The sequence below is a fragment of the Eptesicus fuscus genome, chromosome 7 (assembly GCF_027574615.1).
Source record: "Eptesicus fuscus isolate TK198812 chromosome 7, DD_ASM_mEF_20220401, whole genome shotgun sequence".
Classification (NCBI taxonomy): Eukaryota; Metazoa; Chordata; class Mammalia; order Chiroptera; family Vespertilionidae; genus Eptesicus; species Eptesicus fuscus.
The window spans coordinates 21,266,398-21,288,902 of record NC_072479.1 but is presented as its reverse complement, the minus strand read 5'-3'; positions in this window follow the sequence as shown (position 1 = coordinate 21,288,902).

Here is a 22,505-nt window from a genome sequence, read left to right as displayed (position 1 = left end):
AGGAGGCAGGTGACAGATGATTCTCTCTCATCATTGATGTTCCTACCTCTACCTCTCCCTTCCTCTCTCAAATCAATAAAAATATAATTTAAAAAAGAGAAATAGCTGAATGTGAGGGATGATGAGGACATTCATCTCTGTAGATCAGTTTAAAAAAATTCATCTAGGTTATTAAACAAACAAACAAAATATGGGAAAAAGCAACAATTGTATTCATTTCTTTATTCCAAATATTTATAAAGGTCGCAAACAAGAGCAATTTATCTCCCTAAGAAGTTTTATGTGTCTGCCTTGGCCCATGTTCTTTTGATTTAAAAGGCAGAGAACAAGTTATTTTTCAGAAAAATTAAGTTCAGCTGCACTTTTACTCCTATAATTTAATTAACATAAAAGGCTCCATGTTTTATTCATATTAATGGACCAAAGGACAAAAATCATATGATTTTTCTCTTCTATCTGCAGAAAATTACATTTCAATTAATTGTGAACTTTTGGAAAGGTGTTTTAAAAACTAGGAGTAGAGAAAAAGTTTCATAATCTGATAGTATATCCACTAAAACTCAGCAGAAAATTTAATATTTATTAAAGAAATATTAGAAGCATTTTCTTTAAGTTGAGAATAAAACCAGGATGTCTTTTCTCCCCCTTACTTTTCATGTGATACTGGAAATCTTGGCCAATAAAATAAATCAAGAGAAAGGAAGAAGTATAAAGATGGGGAGGGAAGAGAACCAGGGGCTCAGTTGTCATTTTTTACAGTTGATATAAGTATTCAAAGAAAACTCAAAAGAGATTTGATAGGAAAACTATTCAGAATTGTTAATGAAGTTCAACAAAGAATCTGGATACCTTTCTTACTGTAGACTCAGCTTCCATGTCAGTGGGTTCTGCAATAGCAGATTCAACCAATCTTGTATCAAAAATATTCCAAAAAATATTACATTGTGGCTGATGTGTACTATGTAGGCCTATGATGGTTGCTTCTGTACTAAACATGTACAGACTTGTTTTTCCTTGTCATTGCTCCCTAAACCATACAGACTAAGTATTTACATAGCATTTACATTGTATTAGGTATTATAAGTAATCTGGAGATTATTGAAATTATATGGGAGGATGTGTGCAGGTTATATGCAAATATTACTCCACTAGAGGCCCGGTACACAAAATTCTGCTCGGGTGGGGGGGGGGGGTCCCTCAACCTGGCCTGCACTCTCTCGTAGTCCAGGAGCCCTTGGGGAATGTCCACCTGCTGGCTTAGGCCCACTCCCTGTGATTGATCGCCCCATAGATGGAGGCCCTGCCCACCCGGCCAGGACTCTGTGATCCATCGCGCCACAGAGGGTGGCCTGGGCCTCCTCCTCTTTGGGTGATCATGGAGCCCTCCCGATTGATCGCTCCGCCAGCTGGTGGCCTGGGCCTTCCTCTGCAGGGCGATTGTGGGGTGATGGCGGGGCCCCCTGACCAATCGCATTGCACCTGCCTTGGCTGGGCTGGTGCCAGTGCGTGTCATAGAATGGTCGTCCGGACAGTAGTTCTGCTGTTCGGCCATTCCGTTGATTTGCATATTACGCTCTTATTATTATAGACTAGAGGCCCGGTGCACAAAATTCGTGCATGGGGGGGGGGTGTCCCTCAGCCCAGCCTGCACCCTTTCCAATCTGGAACCCCTCGAGGGATGTCCAACTGCCTGTTTAGGCTACTGGGATCGGGTCTAAATAAGCAGTCGGACATCCCTCTCACAATCCAGGACTGCTGGCTCCCAACTGCTCGCCTGCCTGCCTTCCTGATTGCCCCTAACCACTTCTGCCTGCCAGCCTGATCACCCCCTAACCACTCCCCTGCCAGCCTGATTGATGCCTCACTGCTCCCCTGCCAGCCTGTTTGCCCCTAACTGCCCTCCCCTGCAGGCCTGGTCACCCCTAACTGCCCTCCCCTGCAGGCCTGGTCACCCCTAACTGCCCTCCCCTGCAGGCCTGAGTCCCCCCCAACTGCCCTTCCCTGCAGGCCCAGTTGCCCCCAATTTCCCTCCTCTGCCAGCCTAGTCACCCCTAACTGCCCTCCCCTGCAGGCTTGATCGCCCCCAACTGCCCTCCCTTGCAGGCCTGGTCACCCCCAACTTCCCTCCCCTGCTGGCCATTTTGTGGCAGCCATCTTGTGTCCACATGGGGGCATCCATCTTTGACCACATGGGGCCAGCCATCTTGTGTGTTGGAGTGATGGTCAATTTGCATATTACTCTTTTATTAGATAGGATAGAGGCCTGGCACATGGGTGGGGGCCAGCTGGTTTGCCTTGAAGGGTGTTCGGGATCAGGGTGGGGGTTCCCTTGGAGCGTGGGACGGCCTGGGTGAGGGGCCTGTGGTGGTTTGCAGGCCAGCTATTCCCCCCGGGCGACCCAAGCGGAGACCCTGGTATCTGGGATTTATTTATCTTCTATAATTGAAACTTTGTAGCCTTGAGTGGAGCCAAGCCTCTTGCTTGCTCCTTGGCTGCAGCCATTTTTGTTGGGATTTATTTATCTTTTATAATTGAAACTTTGTAGCCTTGAGTGGAGGCCTAGGCCAGCCAGGGTGTGCGGAAAGCTTGGCTTCCTCCATTGCCTGGGGAACCCAAGCCTCCTGCTCACTCTATGGTCACAGCCATCTTGGTTGGGTTAATTTGCATACTCGCTCTTGATTGGCTGGTGGGAGTGGCTTGTGGGTGTAGCAGAGTTAATTTGCATATTACTCTTTTATTAGATAGGATGTCATATAGGGGACTTTAGCATCCTTGGAGTGGTGATCTGGAACACCACTCAGATACTGAGGGACAACTCTACTAAGCTAGGAATTAATCTAATAAATATGCATAAAATCTCAAGACAAATCTTTTTTTTTTTACCATATTGAAATCAATAATTTTTATTTTTTTATTTTTATTTTTTTTAATAATAAATCTTTATTGTTCAGATTATTACAGGTGTTCCTCTTCCCCCCCCCTATAGCTCCCCTCCACCTGATTCCCCACCCCACCCATACCCTTAATCCCCCGCCACTGTCTTCATCCATAGGTGTAAGATTTTTGTCCAATCTCTTCCTGCACCCCTCAGACCCCCTTCCCCCTGAGAATTGTCTGTCGCCTCCCTTTCTATGTCCCTGATTCTTTTATATTCACCAGTCCATTCTGTTCTTCAGATTTTTTATTCGCTTGATTTTTAGATTCACTTGTTGGTAGGTATGTATTTGATGTCTTTTTGTTGTTCATAATTTTTACCTATACCTTTTTTTTCTTCTTCCTCTTCTTAAAGAATACCCTTCAGCATTTCATGTAATCCTGGTTTGGTGGTGATGAACTCCTTTAGTTTTTTCTTGTCTGTGAAGCTCTTCATCTGACCTTCAATTCTGAATGATAGCTTTGCTGGGTAGAGTAATCTTGGTTGTAGGTTCTTGCTGTTCATCACTTTGAATATTTCTTGCCACTCCCGTCTGGCCTGCATAGTTTCTGTTGAGAAATCAGCTGACAGTCGTATGGGTACTCCCTTGTAGGTAACTAACTGTTTTTCTCTTGCTGCTTGTCAAGATTCTCTCTTTGTCTTTTGCCCTTGGCATTTTAATTATGATGTGTCTTGGTGTGGTCCTCTTTGGATTCCTCGTGTTTGGGGTTCTGTGCACTTCCTGGACTTGTAAGTCTATTTCTTTCACCAGGTGGGGTAAGTTTTCTGTCATTATTTCTTCAAATAGGTTTTCAGTATCTTGCTCTCTCTCTTCTTCTGGCACCCCAAAAATTCGGATGTTGGTATGCTTAAAGCCGTCCCAGAGGCTCCTTATGCTATCCTCACACTTTTGAATTCTTCTTACTTTCCGCCTCTCTGGTTGGGTGTATTTTGCTTCCTCATGTTCCAGATCTTTGGTTTGACTCTTGGGGTACGGTGATCTACAGTTGAGTTTCTGTATATTCTTTATTTCAAACAGTGTATGCATAATTTCTGACTGGTCTTTTTCCATTTTTTTGGTATTCTCATTAAGGTCCTTGAAGGTCTCTTCAAGTTTATCAGCAGTTTTTAGAAGATTTTTGAGTAACCTTATAAATGTGGTTTTGAACACTGTGTCGTCCATTAGTTTACTTTCCTCCATCTCTTCTATTCGTGACCTGCTTCAGTGTCTCCACATTTTGGCTGCCTCCCTGTGTTGATGGAGGAGTTTTGTGTGGTCAGTGACCTATAGGGGCCGGTAGCTCAGCTTCCCCAATCTCCCTAGGTGGTCGCTCTTGGTACCTCCCTTTGTGGGCTGAGTGCAAAGTCCTGGTGTTGTTAAGCCTTGATTGCTGTTGGTACACTGGGAGGATTTGACCTCAGGCCAATTGGCTGTGAGGATCAGCTGTGTCTATGCCAGGAGACAGCCTTATTCAACTAGACTTGCAAAATTGTAAAGATCCCCGTATAATCTCCCTCCTGATTAATAAAGTGGCAATGTGGGTGCCAGACCAGCCCTTTCTTCACCTCTACATCTCCTACCAGTCTCAGTGTGCTTTCTTCCTTATCTCTTTAGTTATAGGACTTGGATGGGGCGGAGTTTCAGGGTGGAGCCTACAGTCTTGGCTTCCCATCAGCCCTGCCCTACGAGGTTCCTGGGTCTCAGTGTCCCTCAGTGTCCCTCTGTACTCCCTACAAGCACCTCTGAGAGAAAGGCGCCCTGGAGTTTCGCCTGCTGCCAAACAGTCTAGTTTCTCCCCCAATGAATCAGGATTCCCAGATTCTCGCCCAGAACTGGGTTTCAGTGTAGTCGGAACTGGGGTTCAGTGCAGTCTGGAGCTTTTGTCTCCTTCCTGCTAAGGCAATTCAGCGGCACAGTCAACAGTCAGTCCTCTGCGCGCATTCACGTGCGCGCCTCCAAAGCCCTGCCTTTCACCGCGCCCCTGAGTTTCCGCCTTACAGCCCAGATTCCCCCAGTATGAGCCTGGGTCCCCAGGGTCTCGCCTGGAACTGGGGTTCAGTGCAGTCGGAGCTGGGGTTCAGCGCAGTCCGGAGCTTGTTGTCTCCTTCCCGCTAAGGCAATTCAGCGGCACAGTCAACAGTCCGTCCTCTGCGCTCATTCACGTGCGCGCCTCCAAAGCCCTGCCTTTCACCGCGCCCCTGAGTTTCCGCCTTACAGCCCAGATTCCCCCAGTATGAGCCTGGGTCCCCAGGGTCTCGCCTGGAACTGGGGTTCAGTGCAGTGAGAGCTGGGGTTCAACGCAATCTGGAGCTTTTATCTCCTTCCCGCTAGAGAACGCCAGCCAGGCACTCAGCCGCCCCATCCTCTCTGGCTCCATCCTCCCCACACGCACGTGTGCCCATGTTTCCCCCCGTGTCTCCGTACCTCAGACTTTTACAGTTCCTTTGATTTTCCTTGTGGTTTTCTCTTTCCTTCTAGTTGTGGGTGTTTCAGTCAGCCAGCTTTCCTGTGGTTCTGGATGATGTCCGTTTTGACTTTTAGTTGTATTTTTGAAATTGTTGTGCGAGGCTGCAGTTTAGGTGTTTACCTATGCCGCCATCTTGGTTTCTCCTCAAGACAAATCTTTAAAATTCTACTAAACTAGTATTTTTCCAACTTTAATGTACATACAGATTATACGGGGATCTTGTTTAAAAAGCAGATTCAGCAGTTTTGGGGTGAGGACTAAGAATTGGCATTTCAAAACCTCCCAAGTGAGCTCATGGGCTAGCTGGTCCATGGACCATACTTCTGAGTAGTATAGTACTGAAGCAGTTAAATAATAAATTGAGAGAGAGCGGAGGAACCAAGATGACAGCGAAGGTGAGCACCTGTACTTGCTGCCTCCCACAACCACATCAAAATTGACAACTAAAATACAGAACAACCATCATCCAGAACTGCCAGAAAGCTGGCTGAATGGAAGTCCTATAACTAAAGAGATAAGGAAGAAAGCACACTGAGACTGGTAGGAGATGTAGAGGTGAAGAAAGGGCTGGTCTGGCACCCACATGGCCACTTTATTAATCAGGAGGGAGATCATCCCTACAGAGGCCACTCGTAAGGAACAAGGGGTCCCAGCCCCACACCAAAAGCCCAGCCCAGGGTCTCAGAGCTGGGAAGAGAAATTCCCATAACTATGGGTTGGAAAAACCAGTGCAGATTGGGGCTCAGTGACACAGAGGCTGCTGGAAACCCAGCTGTTCCTCTTAAAAGGCTGGCACCATGAACTGAACTTACAAGGTCTCACTTCCTCTGAGCTCCAGCACCAGGGTGAGGCTCTGGGGGACCCAGACACATTTGAGGAGGCAGGAACTCAGGGGTGGCTTTCTCTTAGACGGAGGTGCTCAGACAGATCATTGTTCCTGTGCTGGGACCTCCCCTGTCACAGGGGTGTCTGGCAGCCATTTCTCTTTGCTCTCCCCTGGTGATTCCCTAAGACCCCGCCTCATCTAATTTACAACACCACCCAAACTGTGAGCAGTGGCTTTTGCATATGAATGGCCTGTTCTTGCTCAGGCTAAAATCTCTTAAACAAGCTGCAGCTGGGTCAGGGAGCCCCAAACCTATCAATAAAAGTCCCAAGACCCAGTACCAGCACCATCCTGCCTTCCTTCATAGCTGGCCCTCGTCTGGGCACTTTCAAACCTGATACAAAGAGGAGGAATCTGAAGATCTCTCTGTAGCTCCTGTTGTGTGGCTCTAGGCAGTGGTTGACTTTGCACCTCCCCAGAGACCAAAGAACCAGTGTACCCAGTGGTCAGTGTCAGACCATACCAGATTACAACTCTACACATCTATAAGTGACACACTCCAGGGGCAGACTCAGTGAGCACCACAGCCCCACTGAAGCAAGTCCTGCTCCATAAGGGTGTCTCCTGCACAGTAGCTTTTCCACTGTAGTCGCAGCTGGTCCTTACAGCCAATTGGCCTGGAGGTCAATTCCTACCAGTGACACCAACAGTAATCAAATCTCAACTACAACAAGACTGTGCTCACAGCCCACCAAGGGCTGCACCTAGAGTTCCCAGCTCAAGTGACGGGGAGGCTGAGCCACTGGCCTCTATAGGACACCTACCAAACAAGGCCAGCCTACCAACTTAAGGAGACATAGCAGCTCTACCCAGTACATAGAAACAAACACAGGATAGCAGCCAAAATGCAGAGACAAAGAAACATGTCACAAATGAAAGTAATGGAAGAAAGCAAACTACTGGATATAGAGTTCAAAACCACTGTTATAAGATTACTCATGAATCTTTTAAAATCCTCCAAAGGACTTAGTGAAACTTCCAAAAATCCAAAAATCTTAGGGAGAATGCAAAAAAAAAAAAAAAAAAAAAAAAAGAGGAAAAGGACCAGTCAGAAATTAAGCATACATGGACTGAAATAAAGAATAATATACAGGGATTCAACAGTAGATTAGAAGATTCTGAGACTCAAATCAACTATTTGAAATATGTGGAAGCAAAAAACACCCAACCAGAAAAACAAAAAGAAATAAGAATCCAAAAATATGAAGATAGTATAAGGAGCTTCTGGGACAACTTCTAGCATACCAACATTCACATTATGGGGGTGCCAGAAGAAGAGAGAGAGCAAGATACTGAAAACCTATTTGAAGAAATAATCATAGAAAACTTCCCCTACCTATGAAAGAAATAGACTTACAAGTCCAGGAAGCACAGAGAGTCCCAAACAAGAGGAACCCAAAGAGGACCACACTATCATAATTAAAATGTCAAGAGCAAAAGGCAAAGAGAGAATCTTAAAAGCAGCAAGGAAAAGCAGTTAGTTACCTACAAGGGAATGCCCATACGACTGTCAGCTGATTTCTCAACAGAAACTATGCAGGCCAGAAGGGAGTGGCAAGAAATATTCAAAGTGATGAATAGCAAGAACCTACAACCAAGATTACTCTATACAGCAAAGCTTTGATTTAGAATTGAAAGTCAGATAAAAAGCTTCACAGATTAGAAAAAGCTAAAGGAGTTAATCACCACCAAACCAGTATTATATGAAACTAGTGGCCCGGTGCATGGATTCGTGCACATTGAATTAATTAGAAGAAAGATTCTAATTAATGTGTGGTAATTACATTACTGCCAAAAATTACATGTCAAAATAGTATATAGTAATATAAAATTAAACTACAAAATATTTTAATATCGCTATTCACCCTTTCTCTATAATAGAAGTGTCAGAGATAAAAGAAAATCAGTAAAATGTATATGAAAATAATATATAAATTGATTAATAAATAAACAATAACATGATATAAAAACAACAAAAACATGACATTAAAACATTGATAAAAACAATGACTGATAAATTGATTAAACTTATTCTAATATCTCCCTGTACACCACATTAAGAGTAAAAACACTTTCAGAGTGCTCGACTAATTTCCCTTGTGATGAAGTATTTATAATTTTAAAGTTACACGCTCTTCAAACTCAAGAGAAAGCAACATATAACTGACCATGTCCGAAAACAGGTTCAGGTACGAATATTCCTACTCTGTCAAGAGTTTGTCCTTGTGATTTATTAATAGTCATCGTAAATGCTGGCATCATGGGAAACTGTCTTCAAATTAATTTAAATGGGAGGCCAGTGTCAGACAGGAAGAAATCAATTCTTGGAATCAGAACAACCTCTCCTTCCGCAGATCCTGTTAATACTTCAGCTTCAATTATGTTAGCTCACAATCTTTTTTTTTTTTTTAAATATATTTTATTGATTTTTTACAGAGAGGAAGGGAGAGGGATAGAGAGCCAGAAACATCGATGAGAGAGAAATGTCGACCAGCTGCCTCCTGCACACCCCCCACCGGGGATGTGCCAGCAACCAATGCACATGCCCCTGACCGGAATCGAACCTAGGACCTTTCAGTCCGCAGACCAACGCTCTATCCACTGAGCCAAACCGGTTTAGGCAGCTCACAATCTTTTGATAATAAATCTAGTATCATTACAAAGACCCCATTTACTATTAAGATTTCTCAGTAGCATGACGATTGCACCTACTTTCAATTTTAATTTATGACATAGCATTCCCGAATGAGTAATACTATTAAGAAATTTGATGGGCAAATTTTCCTTGTGTGAGTCAACATTTATTTTAAATTGCCAGTGCATGTCATATGTACCAGCCAGTCAGTTGGACAGATGAAAGGTTGGTCACTTAGCCTTTTACATATATATATATACTAGAGGCCCGGTGCATGAAATTTGTGCACTCGGGGGGGGGGGGGGGGGGGAGTCCCTCAGCCCAGACTGCACCCTCTCTAATCTGGAACTCCTCGGGGGATGTCTGACCTCTGGTTTAGGCCCAATCCCTGTGGAATCGGGCCTAAACCGGCAGTTGGACATCCCTCTCACAATCTGGGACTGCTGTCTCCTAACCACTCACCTGCCTGTCTGCCTGATTGCCCCTAACTGCTCCCCTGCTGGCCTGATTGACACCTAACTGCTCCCCTGCTGGCCCAATCACCCCAACTGCCCTCCCCTGCAGGCCTGGTCACCCCCAAATGCCCTCCCCTGCCAGCCATCTTCTGACAATGTGGGGATGGCCATCTTGTGATGACGTGGGGGCAGCCATCTTGTGATAACGTGGGGGTGGCCATCTTGTTATGACGTGGGGGCAGCCATCCTGTGGTGGCCATCTTGTGACGATGTGGGGCAGCCATCTTGTGATAATGTGGGGGTGGCCATCTTGTGACAACGTGGGGGTGGCCATCTTGTGATGACGTGGAGGTAGTCATCTTGTGACAACATGGGGGCGGCCATCTTGTGACAACATGGGGTGGCCATCTTGTGATGACGTGGGGGTGGCCATCTTGTGATGATGTGGGGCAGCCATCTTGTGATGACATGAGGGCAGCCATCTTGTGACACAAGGGCGTGAGGGTCAATTTGCGTATTACCTCTTTATTATTAGGATAGATGTTGAAGGGTATTCTTTAAAAAGAGGAAGAAGAAAAAAAATAAAAAAATATGAACAAAATGGCAACAAATACATACCTATCAACAATTGAATTTAAAAATCAAAATAAACGAATAAGAAACCTAATGAACAGAATAAACTGGTGAATAAAATAGAATCAGAGGCATGGAAATGGGACAGTCTGATGTTCTCAGAGGCAATAGTGGTGGGGGAGCAGGAAGAGATTAAACAAAGATCTTATATGAATATATACATTACCTATGGACACAGACAAAAGGGTGGCAAAGGCTTGGGGCGGGGCAAGAACCGAGTGAAGGGGGGAAATGGGGTGGAGAAAAAGAGAGACATCTATAATAATCTCAACAATAAAGATTTTTTTAAAAAGCAGTTTTAAAATCCCCCCCCCCAAAAAAATAATAAAAATAAAAAATAAATGGAAATATAAGGCATGCTCATGTGGAACAACCTAACAACTGTAAAGATTCTAATTTTCTCCAAAGTAATCTATAATTTTATATTAACTTAATTCCTACCAAAATTCTAGTAAAATTTGGGGGTTAGGGAGTATTTGTTCAGTTTACATGATAAGAATATTTTTTATTTGTTTGTGTTTATATTTTAGAAAAAAAAAAAAAGAACAAAGTCTAAGGGGACAGAAATTCCCCTACCTTATATTAAGACATATTATAAAACCAATGTAATTTAAAAACAGTAATTTGGTATTTGCACAATAAAACAATGGAATAACTAGAGTCCAGAAATAGACTCCTGGATCTTGATCTGTGAAAGAGGTATCATCAAAACTTAGTAGGGAGAAGGTAAGTTGTTTGGTAAATAATGTGGAGAAAATTGGCTCACCATATGGAGGATAAAAATTAGAACTCTAACACACACACACACATGCATAGCAAAAGACGGGCAATGGTCTATGTTTCCAGTTGGAATTGATTTGGGGCTTCTGATCCAGAGCCAAAACACAGAGGAGGAAAAAACTCTTCCCAGCAGGTTGGCTCGCCACACGAGCACATGAGATTTACCACCTGTCTCCTTTAATTACTTTCTCTTGGCCTTGTAATTCATGGAAATTTCTCCGAGGTACACACAATGGGCCAGTCCATATATATATATATATATATATATATATATATATAGTCCCAAGATACCATATTATGAGTTTTCAATATATTTTTGTCTCCATAACTCCATAAGTATTTTATTGTAAAGTTGGAGAAAGCCACATTAGGAGCTGCTAACCAGATGTAGGTATAACTACACTCAACTTTTTGATGATTGAGTCTGACACATTAGTACTTTTTTCAACTTTCTGTGGTCTACATGTTTGATTTTGAGATCTTCTTTGTTTTCATTATGTTCATAATAAAAATATGTGAATAGGTCAGGGTCATGGACAAAGGTTTCAGAAAAATAATTAAGAGATTTTCCACAAAGCTGATTTGTGTCCATTGATTAATAACAATGTTTGGGTAAGGCACTTCTTGATTCCCTGTCTTTGTATCTCTATTCTCTCTATAGCTGAGGCTACTTGACTTCTATCTATGGGCTTGGCCTCCCCGTTATTTCTAGAACAATCTTAGGAATTTGAAATCTCCAGATCAAAACTTTGGGAACTCAGCATTGGGTCATGTTTCCTTCTAGTAAAGTACTGGCCCTCGTCCAAGGCGCAACAACTAGGCTTCTGCCATGTGGCCTATTCTTAAATTACTGCCTCAATGACCTGCTTTCTAATCCCTGTTATTCTATTATTAGAGTGCTTCCATTTTTAAAAAGTAGTTAAACTTGGCAGTCTTTTCATCTATTTCTCCTAAATCCCCATATGAGGACACCTCTCCCCCCATTAAACTCCAATACAAAAATGAAAGCCTATAACCTATCAATTTTTCTGTGGTGCCAATTCTTACCTGCCTGGGTTTCTAATTATAATTTGTACCTGATTCTCAATACACTGCCCATCTTTTAGTATGCCCCACCATTTGTACTGGACACTTGTCAACATCTTTCATGCTACTTACTTACCAGTACCATCACCTGTTTGTTATCTAACATAGTACCTTTAAAATGCCATAATCTGCCAGCTAATGAGTCTTGTCTTTCTCTGGCATCTTGTCTTTCTTCAACATCTGTATCTTCTCCCCAATATTTTCTCATCTTGACTAAAATATTATAAGCAATTTAATCTGATGTTTGCTGAAATCAAATATTTAATGTCCATGACTTTATCTAATATCTACTTGTTCTATACAAAAAGAAATAATTTTAGCTTGGCACACTTGGTCTTACGGAATCCAAAGAAGATCCTACTGTTCAGCATTTCTTTTTCTAGATGCTGGCAAATGAATGTTGTTCCAAACTCTGAAATGACTTTTATCTGGATATGGAGATTTGAATATCAGTCTCCAACAAAATTCTGGACACAAAGCCACCATTATCTATACTAATAATAGAGAAATATGCAAATTGTCTGGGACGCTGTCACAGTAACAGTAATGACCAAACAGCAGGCTGCATGGGGTGACAAGACCAGCAGGGGGGTTAGTGAGGGATGACCAAACGATTGAACAGCAGGCTGTGTGGGGCAACCAGGCCAGCAGGGGGGGGCAGTGCGGGGCAACCAGGCTGGCAGAGGGGGGCAGTTGGGGGTGCCCAGGCAGGCAGGCAGGTGAGCAGTTAGGAGCCAGTGGTCCTGGATTGTGAGAGGGATTCTGACTGCCGGTTTAGGCCCGATCCCCGGGATTGGGCCTAAACTGGCAGTCAGACATCCCCCAAGGGGTCCTGGATTGGAGAGGGTGCAGGCTGGGCTGAGGGACTCCCCTTTCTGTGCACAAATTTTGTGCACCAGGCCTTTAGTAAACAATAAGGAACATTTACTACCTCATACAGCAAGAAATCCTGGGATAGGTTGGTTCCAGATTTGTGATTCAGTAGTTCAATAATATTATCAAAGACCCATATTCTTTCCATATCTCTGCTCTGCCATCATTACTAACCATACAGCCTTGTCCTTGGCTGGCTCCCTTCATGAATGCAAGGGAGCTCCCAGAGATCCAAGTATCATGTCCAGCCAAAACTCAGAACTGTTTTTGTTTTGTTCTTGTTTTATAACTCTTCTTTTACAACCTTTTCCAGAAGCTCCCTCTAGCTGACCTCTCATATTTTATTGTGCAGAACTGGGTCACCTGCCAAACCAATCACCAGCAAGCTCAGACTGATTAGAATTTAATCCTGAGACACACAGGAAATGGATGGCAACCTCTCCAATGGGTTCTTTACTGTTGGGAGAAAATGAGAAAAAGGCTCTTGGTTAGGCAACTATACTGTCTGCTCCAGACAGAATGAATTACTCCCTAATTTGGAGGGCAGGGATTTTTGAAGGCAGTTACTGATGAAGAGCCATTAAAATAGCCTTTTATCTGTTCAAAATAGTCTAGAGCAGGATTGTGTCCAAAACAAAGAGTAGATTAAGTTATCTCTAACATTCCTTACCAGCTGTTTAATGCTGTGATCCGGCTCTCATTGTTTTCACTGGGGAAACTGCTTGCAACTTGGAATTGTTCACATCAGCAATGTCTGTGCTGCCAATATACGGGCATAGTTGCTGACCCGTGAGCATTTCCCCTATTCGCACATTTGTGGAACACTGAGTCACAGGGATTCGAGAAACTGTGACTCCACTGCCTGCAGAGGTTTCCGAATGCTTTATGTCTCAGACCCTGGCAGCTTCCCTGTAAGGACACGAACTATCATGAAATCATTGACATATAATGTGAGGTTGGGCAAAGCAAAGTAGGTTTAGCTGTTTTCCCCAATGATGTTCCCTTTTATCTATTTTGGGCTGAAACAAGAGTTTGTGTTACATAAGGCAACAAATTAGATGTGAATGTTAGTGCTGCGATGGAAGAAAACTTGAGGAAAAGTTGACCTGACTCATTTAATCATGTGCAGAGAACATTACTGTGCTACATGGTGAGCCATTCAAATGATGTACAATCCATATGACTTCCTCCTGTGCAGCACAGGTCCTTCCCGAGCTGACTAGGGGAGGGAGGTGCGGGGGAGGGGGGAGGAGAAATTGGGTGGAGAAGAAAGTTATTTTTGTGACAGTCAAGGTATGATTACTTATGGATTCATAAATTATCAGCCAAGGCTCTCTTCTATCTGGCAGTAAGAATAGAGGAGGGAGTGGCTGAATGCAATGGCACTACAAGGGTAGATAGAGTCTTCCAGGCTCAGCAACTGATTGGATTTGGGAGGAAGAAAGAAGAGTTGAAGATAATGTTGCGCTTTCTCATTGGGAGATTTTGCTAATATTATCCAGCAATTACTGTATGATGGAGACTATGCTAAGTGCTTAATATAATTATTATGTCTCTTACTTACCCAACAATTCTATTAAGTAAGTCCTATTAAGATATTTCCATTTTACAGTTGAAGAAACCCAAGTTTCAAGGGCTTAATTGAGTAAATAGCAGAGATAAGATTAAAATCTAGATCCCAATTCTGAATTCATTGCTACAGTGTGCCTTTCTGAGTGGGGAGGAGGAAAATGAAGAGTTTCCATTTAGACAAATTGAGTTTTAGGTGTTGGCAGGGCACTTGATTAAAGATGTCCAGCAGGCTACAGGGAATGTGAAACTCAGTTTAGGCACAGATTTGGGATGGAAGATAGATTTGGCAGTCATTCGCTGAGAGATACAAGTTAAAGTCATAAGCATGCCCTGGAGATAGGCTCTGAGCTTGCCCTGAGGTCTACCTGCTCTGTTTTGCTGTGTGGATATCTTTATGCACCTCAACCATCAGGAATTAAAAGAAAAATGAATTGATCCATGAGCTCATCTTATTGGTCTGACTAGCCCACTGACTGCCTATGTGATTTTGTGCAACTCACTTAACCACTCTGAGCCTCTGTAAAATGAAGTCTCTTCCAGCTCAGAAATTCTAGACAAGCGAGGGCCTGGACTACAGCATTTGCAGTGAGAAGGAAAAAGAAGATGAATGCAAGTTACTGCAGAGACAATTGACTATCAAAATGTGAGAAAGAAGCAACAGAAGATGGAGAGAACTTTTCTAATGTAAGGTTTAGGAGAATCAGCACCATTAACCAAGGTAACAAGGTGGGAGTGACAAAGATTTTTGGGAGAATGATAATGAACTTTTTTTGGACATAAAGAATTTGGGTGTAGTCCACATGGCATTTCTTTGGGTTTTGGTATGTAAATTGCTGGACTAGAAATATACACAGAACATAGATTTGAAGGTAAGAAGGTGGAGTCAAGTGACATTAAATAACCTTAGAGATCTCTTCTGTTCCTCTGCCTCTCTGACTATAGTCCCCATAGCAACGTGACTCACTGTCCATGCTGGATTACCTCACAGTGGATCAGCTGGTTTTCCCCTGTCAGACAAAGCATCCTCAATATTTTATGAATCAGTGACAATGTGGTTCAGGGTATTTCAGATGTTTTTTCATACCTTAGTTTATTGCTTCTTCCCTTTCTTTTTATACTCCTTTCTAATAATCCCTACCTTTACACATCTAGATCTCACTCCCCTTAATTTTTCTCTTTCTATGTACTGCCTCCTTCAGTAGGCAGCTCTTCACAACTTAATTCATCTTTCCCCCCCATTGCCTCCCAGTCTCATTCATACCCTTTCTTATGCCCCATGAAAAGCCTCCTGCCTCCTTAATTACCAACCAACAGTAATTCCTCCCTTTGATCTCTTGCATCCTTATCCTACCTTGAGTCTTTATCATCATCATTAATAGCTACTTTGACCTAGGCCTTGAATTCTGCATGCATTAGCTGAGTGCATTAGCTCATTTAATTGTTACAAAAATCCTATGTGATAGGAGGTACTCTCAGTCCTGCAAAAAAGGGAAGAAACAGGTTTGAAATGATTATACTACTTGCCTGAGTCTCACGGTGAATGGGGAGCAAGGAATGGACTCCAGATTGCTTAATATCAAAGCCATAGCTCTACCCACCACGTACCACTGCCTTCTCCAGCCAAACTAGTATTTTGTCTTTCTTACTTTTGATCAATTTAATTCCATTTTTCTAAAGCATTCAGTATTTTTATTAATGAGTACAATTATTTAAGCAACTAATCTTTAACTACAGTTCTTTAGAAAGCCCTTTCAGCTTTGCATTATCACTCCCATACCAACCAGACCCACACATCATATTCAAACACAGAACATTAACCTGATTTTTTTTTTTTTTTATCATTTTCTTTCCTGCTCACCTCAATCTGATGAGGGTAACAAGGAAGTAGATTTTGCACATTGAGGGAGGGGGAGTGTTACAAAAGAAGATGAGGCAGAGCCCCAATTTTGTTTAAAAAACAACAACAACAATTTAGACACACATAGAGCAGTTAAATAAAAGTAAACTACAGTGAATGAATAGCTGTTTCACAGAAAAATACAAGCAGTAAACACTGCAGGAACCCATGGGAAAGGAAGACCTTGAGGATGAGTGGGATTTGGTGGGTGGAGGACAGAAACCAGAGTGAAGGCAGAAATCAGCATCTTTATCACTGAAAACTATTTGTTAAGTACCTCAATGTGCTGGGCATTATAAGTTATTGGAATAAAAAGATGTATAAGCTATTGTCTTTCTCCCAAATACTTGGTTTTATGGGCAGGGCCTAACTTATAAAAAGTGAAATAAACAGCAATAATGAAGAGGCACTTAATACAAAGAGCAAGAGTTTCAGCAATTCTGAAAATGAAGGGAACTTAACTGCAACGAGAGTGATGAGCACAGGGACAGAAGGTGAGTGTTTGGGTGGAGCCTAGGGCTCATTCATTGTGAGGAAAGCCTTCTAAAAGCCATGCACGCAATGCAATGGGCCTGAAGAACACAAAGTCAACAGGAGGGACCAGAACTCTAGTATAATGTGTTATGAGGGTAGGGCCCAGCCAGAGGCGTCAGAGAAGGCTTCCTGGCGGAAGAAGTAGGAGGAAGAGTCACAGGGAGCCATAACGGGCAGGCAGGGTGGTCTGAGAACACTTTTGGGCACAAGCACATGTTGGAAGAAGCACTTGGTATGTAGGGAGAAAGAATGGAACCTATAAGCTGCTGTGAAACCATGAAATACGAGGCCAGGAGTGGTGAGATAACATGGAAGAGATGATAGGTAGAGGATGGATTGAAAGGGCCCTGATGACCACATAAGGAAGCCTGGGCTTGATCTTGAACCATGGCCATGTTTCTGTATGTGTGTTTTTTTTATGGTAGCTTTTTTTTCCTTTTCTTTATTGATTAAGGTATTACATATGTGTCCTTATCCCCCCCATTGCTCCTCCACCCCCCCTCATGCCCTCACCCCCCTGGTGTCTGTGTCCATTGGTTAGGCTTATATGCATGCATACAAGTCCTTTGGTTGATCTCTCCCCTTACTCCCGCCCTCCCCTACCTTCCCTCTGAGGTTTGATGGTCTGAAAGATGCTTTTCTGTCTCTGGATCTGTTTTTGTTCATCAGTTTATGTTGTTCATTATATTCCATAAATGAGTGAGATCATGTGATATTTATCTTTTCTCTGACTGGCTTATTTCGCTTTGCATAATGCTCTCCAGTTCCATCCATGCTATTGCAAATGGTAGGAATTCCTTCTTTTTTACAGCGGCGTAGTATTCCGTTGTGTAGATGTACCACAGTTTTTTAATCCAGTCATCTGCTGATGGGCACTTAGGCTGTTTCCAAATCTTAGCTATGGTAAATTGTGCTGCTATGAACATAGGGGTACATATATCCTTTCTGATTGGTGTTTCTAGTTTCTTGGGATATAGTCCTAGAAGTGGGATCACTGGGTCAAATGGGAGTTTCATTTTTAGTTTTTTGAGGAAATTCCATACTGTTCTCTACAGTGTCTGCACCAGTCTGCATTTCCACCAGCAGTCCATGGCCATGTTTTAAGCATCCTTCGGAGTGGGGAGGTTGGGCAGGGCAGGGGAGGGGACACTGGAAATTAGATTCAGGTTGGGCCCAGCTGTCAGGGAACTTCTTGTGCCAAACTGAAAGTCCTTTCTCAACTTGAGTTTGCTATGATACTGTTCTTATAATTCAGAGAATAACTGAACACTAGATATTCCAAGAAAACAGCCCAATTCGAAGTAGAGCTGCTGAAAATTTAGCAGTGCTGAAGAGCAAAGGATGCTTTTAATGAATGATCAAAGGGCTGTAAGTAAAAGGTGAGAGTTCTCTGAAGTCTAATTTTAAAACCCAGAGCGTCTCCCTCTCTACATCTCCTACTTGTCAATTTTGAATAAGTCTAGAGAACTTTCTTTACTTCCTCTTCTTCCACCTTTTCTTCTTTTTCTATCATCAACCTTTCCGTTCCCTTGGGGCTTTTCTTTTTCTTTCCCCACTGGGTCATCACACAGAGCTGAAAGCCAGTGCCGTCCTTCGGGAGCCTGCTGTGTCCCAGGCACTGTGTGGGGCACTTTAGAGCATTATTTCATTTGACCCTCATAACAACAGTATAAGGTGAGTGCCATTTTACAGATAAAGAATCCAGGGCACAGCTGGAGTAAATAACTCACCAAAATTCACACAACTAGTAATGACAGACGTAGGCGTCAATAAGTTTTCAGGCATGAATTTGAACACACCCTTCAGTTTTAAGCCCTTGGTATGAAATCATTTCCCAATGCTGTTAGGATTGAAAACAAAAACGGTTGATATGATTTACAGACTTCCATGGTGATTCCTCTCTCTCTCACCCTAAACCAAACCCAGACAGCTGCATGCAGGGCCCAAAGTCCCGAACACTCTCGCATGCTCCCTCTGGGTTTCAAAAACAGTTAAGTTTGTATAATACAAATTATAAATCATACTCTGTGAGTTTCTTATGTAAATTAACGGACAAAACTCCTTTCAAAGTCTCCTTCAGTCTAGCACGGGTTCCTCATCTCAGTGTCACCGAGTCCTTCAGTGTGTTCCGCCCTCCTCAGAGGCTGTGCTGGTCTGTGGCAGAGGCTGCTTGCCTGGATTTCCTATTTGCTGTAAGTTTATGGTCTTTCCTTCTGCTAAGTTAGCTTTGTCCTTAAGCGGCTCTGGGATTTTCGAGCTGTCAGGTACGCTTTCTCAGTCTCGGTTTCCTCATCTGCCCACAACACTGCAGTCAGACTGTCATCTCTGAAGTGTTGCCCACTTCAGAGTTTAGCTTCTCTGCAAGGGCTTTACCCAGTCATGCAAAGAGAAATAGCAAGTTCATTACGTAGGGTCCATTTGTGCAATAGTCCAGAATAATTATTTAAACTTTCTATCTTAATGATGTTTATCATAACCTTTTGTAAATAACTGGTGGGAAGGTCATAAGTTACTCAATGCCTTTAAATCTCATCCAAAGGTACTTTCCAGCTGAAAAATTCCATGATTCTAAATGTGTATCAGTTTCAGGTCAGGCAGGATCAGAGGCTTGGTCAATATTATTTTTTCCACAATGAAACTGTAAGGCAGGAGATCTTACTTAAGCTAACACATTTGTGTCCTTCACAATGGAAGAATAAATAAAAGTATAATTTGTGAATCTTCTCAGGATTCTCTTCTGCTAAAAATATTAACCCCCTCTATTCTTTAGCAATAATTTAATACATACATATAGTTTTAGGTTACAATGTTTGGGAATTTGGGTGTCTTTCAGTGTGTTTTTAAAATATTTATTTCCAAACTTGACCTCTTTTCTTCAAATGTTCTTGATGCTATTTTTTCATTTACTAATTATCACTAAGATATTTTGTTTATTTTCTACTGTTATTTGACCTCACCAATATTCCTATATTTCCTAAATCATGCTTTTCTCTTTACAGAGAAATTTCCAACAGACATTTCAATATTCGAAAGTAGTTGACACCAATAAATAATTTGTTCTCTGTTTACTGGGATATAAGCTTCCCAAAATTAAGACCTTACATCATTTCATCTAATTATTTGTAATAAAAATCAAATAGTAATTAAGTTGTGATAACTGCAACATCTTGTATCTAAGTAGCCATTTTTAAATTGTAAAAACTATAGTCCCAATAAATTTTGGAATGCCCAAGTAACCTAAAGGGGAATGAATTTTCAAAAACTTTTGGGCAGAATGCTGCACATTTCAGTCTCCTGTTGGGCAGGGAATCACCCATTAACTACCTCTTCTAATTTTGCTATTAGTGCAGGTTGATTGTAAAACTACATGCGTGCTGCAGGTGAAACACAGACTCTGGAAATGGTCTCCTTCTGAAACTATAGGTGTCATGGAAACTGTTTTCCTGCTACAGCTCATTGAAATGGAGATGGGATCTGCTTTCTAATGAGATTCTTTTGAATTGGGATCATGCACTAAAATGAAGGGAAAATCCAGCCAGTGCCTCATTTTTATGTCCTTAGGATATCTGAGCAGCTGGGCCAAGCACAGCTACACCCTTGCTCAAGTAGGATTCAGGAGGAAATTATTTTCAACTTTTATGGAGTGGCTCTATTGGTTACACTACACAATGTAAAGGGGGAAATTGACTAAACTCAGAAGCACATTTCCATATTTTTTATTAACTTAGTTTATTGAGACAGACACAAGAAACCACTCCAACCATTATAGATATATTTTGTATCTGCACTATTGCATAAGATTTGTGGGAGAGCAAGGGAAAAAATATTAAAGCAAACACACACATGCACACAACCAATGAAAAGAACCCACAACAAAACCTTCATAGTACAGAAATCAGAGAAAAATATGTATTCTGAAGAATTGTGATATATGATACCATGTAGCTGTACTATATCCCAGTTTCTACCATTTCTTTTTTTTCAAGTAACCTAGTATTGTGGTAAAATAAAGTGAAATTTTGCACAGTGGATTATGTGAAACAAACTAATAATAATAATTAAATTTTCTGAGTTCTTAATTTACATCGAATTCTTTTAACTTTTGTCTATTCAAGTCTATATTTTAGAATGATAACATTCTTACAGTAGTGGTTCCCAGACTTGCCATTTTCAGGACAGTAAAACATCCCAAAGCCATTAAGAGCGCTAACACAGAGGTGCCAAACTGTTCATTTTGCCAGTAACAACAATAACAAAAAGCTACTATTCCCATCATTTCAGAAAGGAAAGTATATTTCAACACCAAAAATATAGGAAGCTCATAATTTCAGAACAAAAGACAGCTCTTTCCAATAAATATTTGTGTTAACCATAAATTTAAAAAAGTAAATTTATATTTTTATATAAATGCAGAAACATTTACAACATCAAAATTTATTTTGTAATATGATGCATGCTATGTTTCCTTGGTATGAGTTCTTCTTGTGTTTGGTAGCACTATATGCATTTGATAGGCCCATGAGGAAGGGCTCTAATGTGAATTTGTTTGGGTGTTTTGTTTTTATCACTGCCACTATCAAAAAATCCATTTCACAATGATTTAAACAAAAAAGAAAACAGCAGTCATAATTCTGTTTCAATTAATTTGAAATAGTGTAGGCAAACCAAGATGCTAAAAAGCAGCAGCTCCCCCATTCCCTTTCTTCTTCCTTGCCCACAACATGCAGGTAGGAAGCCCAGGTGAGTGGCTGGGACTCACAGGAAGTAAGTTATGGCTGCTCTTTTAAGACAGAACCCTTATGGTTCTCCCTGCCTTATGGAGGGAAGCTAGACATTTCTACAATAGGAGTTCTAAGGGCAAGTATAAAGTTTGTTCTTTACCAATATCGGGAACTGCTGTTGTGAGCCATTAGTCTTTGAATCTCTGAATGTCATGAGTCCAGAACTGCTTGAGGGGCAGTGTGGTTTCAGGTTGAGTTCTTTTCCATCTAAAGCACCCTTATGTTTGTAAGGTAAGCACAGCAGAAAAAGTGCTGGCTTTAGGGACAGAAACACTGAATCCAAGTCTCTATTCAACATATGCTTTTTTTCTAATGCTTTTCTCGTGCTTTGACTGGGGTTATGAGTTTTGGGTAGGAAGACTACACAGGTGAAGGACTTTTCTCATCACCTCGTATCAAGGGTATGTACTGTCAACATAACTACATCACTGCAATTATCAACCTGGATTACCTGGCTGAGCTAGTATTTGTTAGATTTCTCCTGTGTGAAGTTACTTCCCTCCACCTCCTTTCCATACTGTCCTCTTTGGGAGGAAGTCACTCTGTGTAGCTCACACTTAACTGGGGAGTTTTATACCACCTTGGAGAGGGTGGAATACCTCTATAAATTACTTGGAATTCTGCATGGGAGATTTGTTTATTTCCCTCTGTTTATTTATTTATTCAACCATTTATTATGTCAGTATGTTGTCACTATTTTTTATTTTAGTTGCTCTTATATGTGTACGGTGATGGTCTTAATTCATATTTCCCTTACTAGCCAATGACATTGAAAATATTTTCAGGTGCTTAATTAGCATCTATATGCCCTCATTGGTGCATTTTATTTTTTTGGCCAATTTTTATATTGGAATTTTTTTAAATGTTGGGTTTGAAAGGTGTTTATTTTTTAATATATTCTATATAGTAGCCCTTTGTCAGATATGTGATTTGCGAATATTCTTCCAGCCTTTAGCTTATCTTTTCATCTTCAAAAGGGTCTTTTGCAGAG